This window comes from Salvelinus namaycush, chromosome 37, assembly GCF_016432855.1.
Source record: "Salvelinus namaycush isolate Seneca chromosome 37, SaNama_1.0, whole genome shotgun sequence".
NCBI classification, from domain to species: Eukaryota; Metazoa; Chordata; class Actinopteri; order Salmoniformes; family Salmonidae; genus Salvelinus; species Salvelinus namaycush.
In genome coordinates, this window is record NC_052343.1 from 17,242,066 (window position 1) to 17,254,187 (window position 12,122).

Genomic DNA, 12,122 nt, shown 5'->3' on the forward strand with positions numbered 1-12,122 from the left:
GCTCCAGAGACCACTAATTTTATGTTGGGCGGTCGGCCCTTCCCACAAATAGGCAAATGATTAATGGATTGCTGACTTCTTGCTTTCCAACATTCCCAGAACATGAGGTTAGTCTGAGGTTACAGCCAGAGCCAGCCCTGGGCTTAAGCGACATAGGCGGTTGCCTAGGGCCCCCGGCCGGCTGCTAGGAACTCAGCCAGGGTCTCAACTTACTGTTGAGAGTTAGAATAGTAGAATACACAAGGTGGAAATTTGGTTGTGCATCAGCAGTTTTCCTCTTACGTCAGTCATTGACTGTCACTCAATTAACACGTCGGCTAACATTTTTTAGATTGTTAAATTAGTCTACCCAGCAGCTATCTAAACTTGTAGTAATCATGGCTGAATTACCGACCAAGCACGAAGGGACCCTGACCTCCAGAGGGACAATATTGATATTGTTAGTTACTCTCACTCGGATATCATATTAACATAGGTCATGGCAAAAGGTGTAGAATTTCAGGAAATTAGCTTTAAAACGGCAAAAATGTCTCTCCACCCCATGGCAAAATGTTTAGAATGACAGAAAACTTGCTTTAAAAATGCTACGTTTTCTCTATACCCCATTCTCTGGCCACTAGAAGCTGACCAAAGTGTATTTCTGAGGATGCATTCAGTAGGTAAACTAAAACCACAGACTTTCAGATAACATTGTGATATTCCTGGAGCACTCAACACATCACATCTCTTTGTCTCCTGAACTGTTTATGTTGTTAGCCACTGGAAGAGATTAGCATTTCAGTGCAGTGGATTGGTTGTCAACAAGAACATCACATCAGTTCAGTTCCCACAACTTTTTTCATCCATTAGTGTATTAAAAATAGAATAAAAAACAGAGACATTGGAGAGACAAAGATGCATGTGGTAGGGAGATAAGACAGTGCACAGGGCTTAGGAAACACCTAACCTTCACAGTACTGCAATACACAATAACATGTGACTTAAGGGGATTTACATAAGATGAGAGCCCTAATCAGTAGGAGACAAACCAATGAGGCAGCAGTGGCATCTTGTAACTAACAGAAACTCTCGATGCGGCATGAAGAAAGTTACGATTCAGGGTGGATTTAGAAAGCTGCCGTTGAGCCTTGTTGTTGTTCCCTGTACTACACAGGTCAGGTGTAACTGTAAAAAAAAAAAAATATCCTGGGAATGCTAAACCGAGCAGAGGGTGATATGAATTAAAAAGTGCCAAAATGGCCGTGATTTGATTGTTTTTGGTTTTAGCTCAGAATGTCCTAATTTTTCCAATCTTTGTAATACTTACTTATTATTTCCTGGTATAACAGTTACAATTTTCCCATTTCAATTTCAAATGTTCTGGCAAAACAGAAAATGCTTTAAACTATTTCCTAATCCTATTGATCCCCTTCATTACCTCTGTGTGCTCTAATAAAAGGAGTTTCTGCTTCTTCCTGGTACTTTTCTTCCTGGTACTTGTAAGGGCTGTCGATCTCCTCATCCTCGGACGAGGAGAGGAGAGAAGGATCATCAGACCAAAATGCAGCATTCGGGAAATAAGCCATCTTTTTATTATAAACGACGGCAACACGAAACAAAACACTTTCAAATATACAAAACAAGAAAACGACGTTGACGAAACCTGAACATAAACTTACATAACTAAACGTAAACTCACGGACAGGAAACAGACGACATCAAAATAAACGAACAGCCAAACAGTCCCGTATGGTACATACATTCGACGACACAGGAGACAATCACCCAACAAACAAACAGTGAGAACACCCTACCTAAATATGACTCTTAATTAGAGGAGAACGCAAAACACCTGCCTCTAATTAAGAGCCATACCAGGCAACCAAAACCAACATAGAAACAGATAACATAGACTGCCCACCCAAAACACATGCCCTGACCTAAACACATACAAAAACAACATAAAACAGGTCAGGACCGTTACAGAACCCCCCCCTCAAGGTGCGAACACCGGGCGCACCAGCACAAAGTCCAGGGGAGGGTCTGGGTGGGCAGTTGACCACGGTGGTGGCTCCGGCTCTGGACGCTGTCCCCACACCACCATAGTCACTCCCCGCTTCTGTCTTCCCCTTCCAATGACCACCCTAAAACTAACATCCCCTAAATAAACAGCCAGCACCGGGAGAAGGGGCAGCACCGGGACAAGGGGCAGCACCGGGACAAGGGCAGCACCGGGACAAGGGGCAGCACCGGGACAAGGGCAGCACCGGGACAAGGGGCAGCACCGGGACAAGGGGCAGCACCGGGACAAGGGGCAGCACCGGGACAAGGGGCAGCACCGGGACAAGGGGCAGCACCGGGACAAGGGGCAGCACCGGGACAAGGGGCAGCACCGGGACAAGGGGCAGCACCGGGACAAGGGGCAGCACCGGGACAAGGGGCAGCACCGGGACAAGGGGCAGCACCGGGACAAGGGGCAGCACCGGGACAAGGGGCAGCACCGGGACAAGGGGCAGCACCGGGACAAGGGGCAGCACCGGGACAAGGGGCAGCACCGGGACAAGGGGCAGCACCGGGACAAGGGCAGCACCGGGACAAAGGGCAGGTCCCGGCTGAGGGACTCTGGCAGGTCCCGGCTGAGGGACTCTGGCAGGTCCCGGCTGAGGGACTCTGGCAGGTCCCGGCTGAGGGACTCTGGCAGGTCCCGGCTGAGGGACTCTGGCAGGTCCCGGCTGAGGGACTCTGGCAGGTCCCGGCTGAGGGGCTCTGGCAGGTCCCGGCTGGACGGCTCTGGCAGGTCCCGGCTGGACGGCTCTGGCAGGTCCCGGCTGGACGGCTCTGGCAGGTCCCGGCTGGACGGCTCTGGCAGGTCCCGGCTGGACGGCTCTGGCAGGTCCCGGCTGGACGGCTCTGGCAGGTCCGGACGGCTCTGGCAGGTCCCGGCTGGACGGCTCTGGCAGGCCCCGGCTGGACGGCTCTGGCAGGCCCCGGCTGGACGGCTCTGGCAGGTCCTAGCAGGACGGCTCTGGCAGGTCCTAGCAGGACGGCTCTGGCAGGTCATAGCAGGACGGCTCTGGCAGGTCATGGCAGGACGGCTCTGGCAGGTCATGGCAGGACGGCTCTGGCTGGTCATGGCAGGACGGCTCTGGCTGGTCATGGCAGGACGGCTCTGGCTGGTCATGGCAGGACGGCTCTGGCTGGTCATGGCAGGACGGCTCTGGCTGGTCATGGCAGGACGGCTCTGTAGGAAGGAGAAGGAGAGACAGCCTGGTGCGTGGTCTAGGCACTGGCTGCGCTGGAGAGGAGGAAACAGCTGGAGAGAGAACCCGGAGAGACAGCCTGGTACGGGGGGCTGCCACCGGAGGACCGGTACATGGAGGTGGCACCGGGTCTACCGGACCGTGAAGGAGGACACGTGCTCTTGAGCACCGAGCCTCCCCAACCCTACCAGGTTGAATGGTCCCCGTAGCCCTGCCAGTGCGGCGAGGTGGAATAGCCCGCACTGGGCTATGCAGGCGAACCGGGGACACCACCTGTAAGGCTGGTGCCATGTACGCCGGCCCGAGGAGACGTACTGGAGGCCAGATACGTTGGGCCGGCTTCATGGCATCCGGCTCGATGCCCAACCTAGCCCTCCCAGTGCGGCAAGGTGGAATAGCCCGCACTGGGCTAAGCACGCGTACTGGGGACACCGTGCGTTTTACCGCATAACACGGTGTCTTACCAGTACGACGCCTTCTACCTCCACGGTAAGCACGGGGAGTTGGCTCGGGTATCCTACCCGGCTTTGCCACACTCCTCGTGTGCCCCCCCCCAATAAATTTTTGGGTCTGACTCACGGGCTCCCAACCGCGTCGTCGCGCTGCCTCCTCATACCAGCGCCTCTCAGCCTTCGCTGCTTCCAACTCCTCCTTGGGACGGCGATATTCCCCTGGCTGAGCCCAAGGTCCTCTACCGTCCAGGATCTCCTCCCAAGTCCAGGAGTCCTTGTTGCTCTGTTGAGCATTCCCTTGCCGCTTGGTCTTAGCGTGGTGGGTGATTCTGTAAGGGCTGTCGTTCTCCTCTTCCTCGGATGAGGAGAGGAGAGAAGGATCAGTAGACCAAAACGCAGCATTTGGGAAATAAGCCATCTCTTTATTTATAACGACGATGGCAACACGAAAAACAAAACACTTTCAAATATACAAAACAAGAAAACGACGTTGACGAAACCTGAACATAAACTTACATAACTAAACGTAAACTCACGGACAGGAAACAGACGACATCAAAATAAACGAACAGCCAAACAGTCCCGTATGGTACATACATTCGACGACACAGGAGACAATCACCCACAAACAAACAGTGAGAACACCCTACCTAAATATGACTCTTAATTAGAGGAGAACGCAAAACACCTGCCTCTAATTAAGAGCCATACCAGGCAACCAAAACCAACATAGAAACAGATAACATAGACTGCCCACCCAAAACACATGCCCTGACCTAAACACATACAAAAACAACATAAAACAGGTCAGGACCGTTACAGTACTTTTCTTCCTGGTACTTTTCTTCCTGGTACTGCATTATCGTTTATACTTCTTTAGCATATGTTTTATGCTTACAGATGTCTACAAAAAGTGTTTTGAAAGAATGCACATTACAGAGAAAGTGCATGCTCAATCTGATTAATCTTTTGTTGTATGTTCTTTGCCCCATAAGGTTTCAGAAGTGTTAAGGAAACACAGACATTCATAGACCCAGACTGGTAGATTGCATTTCCATTAATTGTTGCCCAGATGGCAGTGTTCTCTTCAGATTGAAAAGACATTGAAAGGACTAATATAAATTTGTCTCATTCTTTCATAATCCTAGAATCATAAACTACCATAAACAAACCAACAAATGTTTAAAATTATTCCACATTTGAATTACATGATTATCCTATTTATGTCAAATTATCTTAACCTGAGTAAACGTAATACCTAGACTAGAGTAAACAAATATCTCTATATTGTGTTGGTTATATTGAAATTATATTGCATTTATTTGATATATAATAATAAAAAATCTGAACTGGATTTTAAAAAGTTATTCCTTATTTCACTCATACCCTTGGAAACACACAATCTCAGATATTGAAATAGAGATTTCAAATGATCAGTCCTCCATACATAATGATCTTTCAATTATCTGTAGATGATCTGTAATCAATAGAACTAAGTGGAAAAAATTGGGACTGTATGGAGGTGAAAACACTGCGACAACAGTACTTCAAAACATTTGTCAATCACATTGTTGCAGCTCAAGCATCACAAGGCAGGCAGCTGTTAAGCAGACTCTAAAAATGTTAAGCTTCCAACAATGGAGAGGCAGAAAATGTGAAGGGAAACAATTAAATTACGCCTTGCATGAAGTTTGCTTTTCATTTTGTGAGGCAAATTTAGTGCCATGGTTAATCATTATGCTGTTGAACACGATTTGCAAAAATATTCAAGAGCTTTATGTGCCTCACTGCCCCTTCTGTATAGAAGAATAATGGGCCTCTATCCAATTAAAACCTGCATTAAATCTCTAAAGTATTACATGCACTTTAGCAGTATCTCTCTGATGAGGCTTTTCTGTATGTGCAGATGCTGTCAGAGCCTCAGACAGGAGAGCTTTTTGACTGACTGCACTCTCTATTCCAGGGCTTGGATTGTATTGATACAGAGTGTTCAAACCCCTCCACTGAACCCCTGTTCTGAACCATGCTAAGTTAGCCTACTCTGTGGCATGAGAAATGATGCATGTGATTCTGCACTTTACTGTAGGTAGAAGTCAAGGATTAAAGCATGATATTATAGCTTGATATGTTTTCTTCAGCTTGAATATAACCTTATTAACCACCCTATTTTTATAATAATTGTTGTATTTTCAAACCAATTAAATTTCAACACATTTCTTGATAGTCTTACTTGAACAAGAGCAGAATGGCCAAACTATTCCAAAACATCATGTGATTCATTGTTCTGTAATAAGGGCAACATTCCAACATGTGAAAAGATGATTTATGTGACCATCTGCTTTGTTTGATCTTAATTTAATTATATTTTTTGGTAGCTGGATTTGCATATACAGGCCCCATTCAACAACAAAAATAATCTTGAAAGGTGATGATGGATATGCCCCAGTATAGATCGATCCCCTTCACTAGTACCACTGCATTTTAAATCCACTACCTCATTTCTCATTGATAAAGTGACCAAATATGAGAACACATAACAGACAGTTACTGTAGATGTTCAACAACCTCACTATCTACTCATGTTAATTAAAAGATTTGCAACTACACATGTCTGAAGATAATCAAAATGTCTTCTCCTCTCAGTCCCAGATGTCTCCACGTTGTTGCAGAGCTCGTTTGCTGCAGCAATCGCATGTTTATTTAGAATTAATCAATCTACCCACAATTGAGTTAATTAATTAGTGTTTTAATGCTTATAATTACAAGGCAGATGAATCCGTAGACAAAGCAATCAAATTAATGCAGCAAATATAACCGATTATTGTTGTTCAAACTTATAAGTTACCAGAGGGTTTGGATCTTCGTCTGTCTCAGACAGGGTGTTTTTCCAAACACTAGATGGCACCATTGAGTAACATTTCAACTGGTTTGTCCTCTGTCTGTCACAACTTGAATATCCACACAATTTGCAGTCCTAGCGTCCTTATTGAGTTAGTTTACATATATATAGGCTGATGTAAGATATATGGGGACTTTTATGACACCTGCAGTTACAGATGCATGTCTACTTGTCTTTACATTGATGGGCAACCAAAGTAATGATGATGTAAAGGTTGATGGACTTCTCAACCAGACAGTGTCAAGAGCAATAACACCCTGTTTAAAAAAGAAAGAGTGATATTTACATGTTTATCATGTGGAAATCAAAGAGGACATTTCCCAGTGCATTTAAGATGACATAATATTTAATCTGCTTTCTCCGTGAGGTATGAAACATGACCTCATGTTTCCTCTAAATGTCACAGGGTTTGTGTTCTCTCCAGGAAAATATTCACAAAGGATTGGTCCACGCAGTATTAAATACTTCAGAGTAAAATTCCCACAAATGTGAATTCCCAACATATTGATTCTGTATACACTGAGTATACAACACATTAGAAACACCTGCTCTTTCCATGACATAGACTGACCAGGTGAATCCAGGTAAAAACTATGATCCCTTATTGATGTCACTTATTAAATCCACTTCAATCAGTGTAGATGAAGGGGATGAGACAGGTTAAAGATGGATTTTTAAGCCTTTCGGCAATTGAGACACGTATTGTGTATGTTTGTCATTCAGAGGGTGAATGAGCAAGACAAAATATTTAAGTGTCTTCGAACGGGGTATGGTAGTAGGTGCCAAGCGCACCGGTTTGAGTGTCTCAAGAACTCCAACGCTGCTGGGTTTTTCACGCTCAACAGTTTTTCGTGTGTATCAAGAATGGTTCACCACCCAAAAGACATCCAGACAACTTGACACAACTATGGGAAGCTTTGGAATCAACATGAGCCAGCATCCCTGTGGAACGCTTTCAACACCTTGTAGAGTCCATGCCCCGATGAATTGAGGCTGTTCTGAGAGCAAAAGGTGTTCCTAATGTATTGTACACTCAGTGTATATGTCAAGGAAAAACAAGTTAAAGTTGTCCAACAATGACTACACACTTACACCATCAAAAGGGATTTCACATTTTTAAATAGCCTTTTTAAATTTAATTTACTCTTGTGTTTTGTTGACCTAATTTGTATTGAGGTATAGTGCTCAGTCATATCCACATTTATAACAGCACATTCATTTTTTTGTTAAGAATTCAATGAATTCTGCCAAATCTTAATACTTTTGTTTACCAATGTTTATATATTTTCTGGCATTTCAGGAATATACTTGAATCATTTCACAACCTCAGTGAAAAACCCCCCCAATGATAGTTCTCTGCTCCTTTTAGTTGATCATTACTGAAGATCTGCACAGATGGATATGATGTGATGAATAAGTATGCTATCGTATTACTGCACTGCTCTACTAATACACTCTGCACCACAGATTCCCTCGGAGATACTCTGACTGAAAAGAGAAGTGTTTTGGGACCACAGTTAGAATATCTGGAGATATAGATATATCACATGAAATGTAGGTAACTTAAAAAAACACAGATTATAAATCAGTGTCTTAAATATATTTCTGTTATAGTTATTTGGGTGTGTTGGTTACTAAATAGTTAGCTATTCACAATTATTCATATGTATACCTTCTAGTGTTAAAAAGCAGATCTCCACTTCCTGTCATGTCTGTTGGCTTTTCCCTGTCCTTCTGTCCTCCCTGTCCTTCTGTTCTCCCTGTCCTTCTGTTCTCCCTGTCCTTCTGTTCTCCCTGTCCTTCTGTTCTCCCTGTCCTTCTGTTCTCCATGTCCTTCTGTTCTCCCTGTCCTTCTGTCCTCCCTGTCCTTCTGTTCTCCCTGTCCTTCTGTTCTCCATGTCCTTCTGTTCTCCCTGTCCTTCTGTTCTCCCTGTCCTTCTGTTCTCCCTGTCCTTCTGTTCTCCCTGTCCTTCTGTCCTCCCTGTCCTTCTGTCCTCCCTGTCCTTCTGTTCTCCCTGTCCTTCTGTCCTCCCTGTCCTTCTGTTCTCCCTGTCCTTCTGTCCTCCCTGTCCTTCTGTTCTCCCTGTCCTTCTGTTCTCCATGTCCTTCTGTTCTCCCTGTCCTTCTGTTCTCCCTGTCCTTCTGTTCTCCCTGTCCTTCTGTCCTCCCTGTCCTTCTGTTCTCCCTGTCCTTCTGTCCTCCCTGTCCTTCTGTTCTCCCTGTCCTTCTGTTCTCCATGTCCTTCTGTTCTCCCTGTCCTTCTGTCCTCCCTGTCCTTCTGTTCTCCCTGTCCTTCTGTTCTCCATGTCCTTCTGTTCTCCCTGTCCTTCTGTCCTCCCTGTCCTTCTGTTCTCCCTGTCCTTCTGTCCTCCCTGTCCTTCTGTTCTCCCTGTCCTTCTGTCCTCCCTGTCCTTCTGTCCTCCCTGTCCTTCTGTCCTCCCTGTCCTGTTGTAAAAAGGCAGCCCTATAGAATCACAGCATTTCAACAAGTACATCACATGACTTTCCACATAACAAGTGGATGCAATGCTCTCTTCCCTAATTTCCGGAGAGCACTGTAAGGCACTTTTTTTACCGGTGAAGAGGGAATGTAGTAAATACAGGATTTAGAAAATGTTTATGGTGTGTTGTAAAGAGAGGTGTTGAAGAATACATTGCATCACATACTCCATATTTACAGTGTAATTCAGTGCAGCTGAGAGACAGTTTTTTTATTTATTGTGATACAGTTAAATAGTTAAATTATGACAATTTTGGGGCTTAATATATTTAGCATTGCTTTCATTAGTGCATGAATATGGAGATCTGTCTGTCTGTTGTTATTTTGCCATAGTACAGGACAGAAGCTAAAAATGATTTCTGGACTATAGTGTCAGTGTATTTTCCTGTAAACTTTCTGGCTGTGTTGTTTGGAATTAAAGTTGACATGTAGTGGTTTGTGTGTAGGCTACCAGTCAGTCTGTACAAAGTGGGCATATGTTGTCTTTTTATAGCATACTGGTGACTACAGTATCTAAGCTTTAATACTTTGGGTTGTCGCCTGGCCCCCAAATCCCAGCATGCTTTGAAACATGTAAGTCTCTTTTCAATCAGTTTTCGAGCATAGCATCGATATTGGCTGTGTTTGTGGCAAGAGGAGGCGCTTTGGCGGCTTGATGTGAGAGAAGTGTCATGGGAGGTTTCAGCTTGACCCAGCTTAAACACACCCATGAAAAGAAGAGGAAACAACAAAAACCACCATATTTAACCAAATCTGCGGCTTACTCCCTAAAACACACGATAATGATATCCTCTTAACGCGCCATGAACACTGGTGCATTACAGCCCTCATGGCAGCGGCAGCCAGCATTCAAGATGGCAGAAAATAACAACAACAATTCAATCCGTGAGACCATTGTTCTCCCCCTCTCAATTCACCTTCAGTTGTTTTCTCAAGAATAGTAACATTATAATGAACATGGTGACAACAATAATTACCTATAAACCTTACAGAGGATCATTTCTCATGATGAAATACTGTTGAATGTTAAACTGTATTTAAGTAATATGTTTGTAAAATGGCGTCGACAGACATGGCAGCTCTGCTTCTAGCTCCTATGCATACTACTAAATTAGTTCCTTATGATTGTCAGTTGGTTTAGAATCCATTACTAGCTCTTTCCTATGTGTTTGATAACATCTCATCACAAGAGCAAGACAGATCTTTCCTTCATGAGTTTTACAGTGTATTTGTTCATTATTAGGTTAGCCAGAATAACTCTCTGACGGTTCCTCCCTCTCTCCCTCCCTCTTTGCATAACTAAAAATAGATATATCTTTCATGATGGGTTTCTTGTTGTTTTCCAGAATGTTAATTAGCGATTAGTTGGAATAATTCTCAAATTGTCTCTTTTCTCTCAGTGGAGGATAGTCTGTTATTTTAATTAAGCAGAGGTCAGATGTATTAACTCAGCAGGAGAGTGTGGAGTGAAGTGGTGGAAACCAGCAACAACTCTGCATTGTACCACATCGCTGCCACGCACATTTCTAATTTCTACCCCCCTGATTCACAGTTGATGGAATGGAAAACTCTTTGGGGTGGTATGGTGGCTGGCGAGGGAGGAGTTTTGTTTCATGTTTTTGCTGCTCACTGATTCTTTTTGATTACTCATTTGATGCTGCTCCTCCCTAGTTTCCCCCTCCTCTGACTGGGACAATGATATGCTGCTCCCCCCTAGTTCCCCCCTCCTCTAACCAGGACAATGATATGCTGCTCCCCCCTAGTTCCCTCCTCTAACCAGGACAATGATATGCTGCTCCCCCTAGTTCCCCCCTCCTCTAACCAGGACAATGATATGCTGCTCCCCCTAGTTTCCCCCTCCTCTAACCAGGACAATGATATGCTGCTCCCCCCTAGTTCCCTCCTCTAACCAGGACAATGATATGCTGCTCCCCCTAGTTCCCCCCTCCTCTAACCAGGACAATGATATGCTGCTCCCCCTAGTTCCCCCCTCCTCTAACCAGGACAATGATATGCTGCTCCCCCTAGTTTCCCCCTCCTCTAACCAGGACAATGATATGCTGCTCCCCCCTAGTTCCCTCCTCTAACCAGGACAATGATATGCTGCTCCCCCCTAGTTCCCTCCTCTAACCAGGACAATGATATGCTGCTCCCCCCTAGTTCCCCCCTCCTCTAACCAGGACAATGATATGCTGCTCCCCCCTAGTTCCCCCCTCCTCTAACCAGGACAATGATATGCTGCTCCCCCCTAGTTCCCCCCTCCTCTAACCAGGACAATGATATGCTGCTCCCCCCTAGTTCCCCCCTCCTCTAACCAGGACAATGATATGCTGCTCCCCCCTAGTTTCCCCCTCCTCTAACCAGGACAATGATATGCTGCTCCCCCCTAGTTCCCTCCTCTAACCAGGACAATGATATGCTGCTCCCCCCTAGTTCCCCCCTCCTCTAACCAGGACAATGATATGCTGCTCCCCCCTAGTTCCCCCCTCCTCTAACCAGGACAATGATATGCTGCTCCCCCCTAGTTCCCCCCTCCTCTAACCAGGACAATGATATGCTGCTCCCCCCTAGTTCCCCCCTCCTCTAACCAGGACAATGATATGCTGCTCCCCCCTAGTTCCCCCCTCCTCTAACCAGGACAATGATATGCTGCTCCCCCCTAGTTTCCCCCTCCTCTAACCAGGACAATGATATGCTGCTCCCCCCTAGTTCCCTCCTCTAACCAGGACAATGATATGCTGCTCCCCCCTAGTTCCCCCCTCCTCTAACCAGGACAATGATATGCTGCTCCCCCCTAGTTCCCCCCTCCTCTAACCAGGACAATGATATGCTGCTCCCCCCTAGTTCCCCCCTCCTCTAACCAGGACAATGATATGCTGCTCCCCCCTAGTTCCCCCCTCCTCTAACCAGGACAATGATATGCTGCTCCCCCCTAGTTTCCCCCTCCTCTAACCAGGACAATGATATGCTGCTCCCCCCTAGTTCCCCCTCCTCTAACCAGGACAATGATATGCTGCTCCCCCCTAGTTCCC